The sequence below is a fragment of the Carya illinoinensis genome, chromosome 7 (assembly GCF_018687715.1).
Source record: "Carya illinoinensis cultivar Pawnee chromosome 7, C.illinoinensisPawnee_v1, whole genome shotgun sequence".
Classification (NCBI taxonomy): Eukaryota; Viridiplantae; Streptophyta; class Magnoliopsida; order Fagales; family Juglandaceae; genus Carya; species Carya illinoinensis.
In genome coordinates, this window is record NC_056758.1 from 12,310,074 (window position 1) to 12,312,500 (window position 2,427).

The following is a 2,427-nucleotide window of genomic DNA, read 5'->3' on the forward strand; positions in this document are numbered from 1 at the left end:
ATGTATATCCCTCCCCCTCCCAGAAACAAAATGAGTAAGAAGCATCAGGATAGATGATAATTGCGCAAAAGTGCACTCTAAATACCTTATTATTAGATTAAGATACTAAAATGTGAATAGAAATCATAGGAATTAATATGTATTCTTGAATTGAGTTTCTATTTAAATTGGGATATTTCTGAGTAGTTTTTTATATTTAATTTCAGAGTTTATGAAAGAACAAGTCAAAGCCCAGTCAAATTCAAATGAGGACTTTCATGGGGTTTGAGAGCAATTTGGATCAAGAAACAAAAATCACAAAAGAAAATTGCAAGAAGTCTAAGTTCGAAATTTGCTAGGAGACAACCTGTACATATTTTAGTATTTTGATCGTAACTTTCTACTCATATATCAGATGGATGTGAGTCTTGATGAGTTAGAAATCTATCTTAAAGGGCTATAAATTTGTCTCTAATAAGGATTTCTAAATTCTAACTCATGAAGCGCGTACGTGGCTGCCAAGATTAGTCCTAAAATTTAGGTAATTTTTTTTATGCGAGCATTATGAAGACATTAGGTTTTCTTTCCTACCCTATATAAGCATATCATTAGTACGAAAATAGAGGAGGGGGAGAGGCACAAGAGGTATATTTGAAGAGAGGAGAAAATTACTTCCATGGCCGCTGTTTACTATACTTTTCTCTAGAGATTTTTGTTGTCCATTATATTTATGGGTAACTAAATTCTCAAGTAGGGCTAGGGATGAACTTGCACATTAGATGGTATTTCTAATTTATTTTTAATTTATGTATTTGATTTTGAATTACAAAAACTCTTTTTTTTTATCATTCTCAATTCATTGTTGATGTTTTCTTCTCCGAATAATCATAGAATTTATTCTATTTATGGATTCAGTCTTGCTTTTTTATTGAATGGATTGATTATTTGATTATGTTTGGATCAATTACTTATCTATATTGATTCAGTTCTTTGCTGCAATATTGCTCCCTGAGTATATTGTCGTCGTTGGATTTTCTCAATAGGAAAAATTATTTACGTATTTAAAAAGTGGTGAATGATTTTTCAAAGGGTTACATATAGTTTAATTTTGGTTTATAAATCTACACCTTGTGATTGAGAATTTCGGGAATTGAGTTCCCAATTGAGTTATTCAATGAATTAAGAATAATTAAAATACCGCATTTGTGCAAGGGATTCCCAACGCTATACTGTTTGTCAAATTTAAGTACTTCTTCCATTCGTAACTTTGCTTCACTTCAATTTACATTTAAAATTAATATTTGTTCTATATTAATCATTTAATATTTTTCTTTAGTTTTTTTGTTCCTTCTGTCATTCTTTTAATTTGTCTCACTGTTGAATCGACACCGCAAAACTGTGCTACAACTATCGCGTTATTCTTTGATGTAATCAACAGACATGGCCCAAGGGAAGAGTGACAGAAGCTTAGGCAGTTTTTTATGAGATTTTTGTAAAAGGACTTTTAATTCAATTTAATGATTTCCGCTGTAAACTTGATAGGCCACGAAGATCTGAGAGGGGCCATAAACCAAATACCACATATTTTGGATGAGCTAGAATGTGAAGGACCGTTGCATGCATGCAGACGAGGCCATTAAACAAATGAAGAACAATGTAGAAATGGACTTGGACTGGGTCGTGGCGGTCAAGAGTATTAAGTGCAGAAGGATCCGTAGTTGCGAGTTTTATGTCATTTTGTTTTCGTTTGTTGTGCTCTATTTTTTACTTGTATTTGCATGCTTTGTTTACGTGTGTTGAGTTCCGTTTGTTAGTTGTTAATTTTCCTTGTATTTCGGTCCATTTGTATGTGTCTTTGCTTATTTAAGCATGCAATGCTTTCGTTAATGAAATTATCAAGTATTTGCATTCAAATTGTGGTATGCTTCTCACCGGAAGAGAAAACAATTATCCTAGCGTTATGTTCTCTGTGTTTGGGACCTATCCAAACTCTCTTTTAATTTATAAAACATGTTTTAATTTTAAATAAAGAATATTTTATATCATGGGAAGGAAAAAGAATTTTTTTTTAAAGGTTCAGTAATTCACGTCTCTGATATGAACCCATAGGATTAAAATCCCTTGAACCCACAATCAATTTGAAAACCAACCCAAGAAAGCAAATAATCAAGTCAATGAGAACTAGACCCGTTGAAATCTTGTTTCAAGAACCTAGATATGATGATTTAGACCCGTTGAAAACTTGTTTCAAGAACTTAGACTGCAAGGTGAATGCCACAAAAGTTTTTGCCTTTGATAAGTTCAAAAATTCATTCAAGAATAAGAGGAGAAAACTCTCAACTCCCTATAAAAATATTCATCAATGTCTAAAATTGCAATGGGTGGCTACATATGCTTTAAATAACCCTTCCCCGACAAAATAAAACCCTAAGCTGAAAATATCATTCC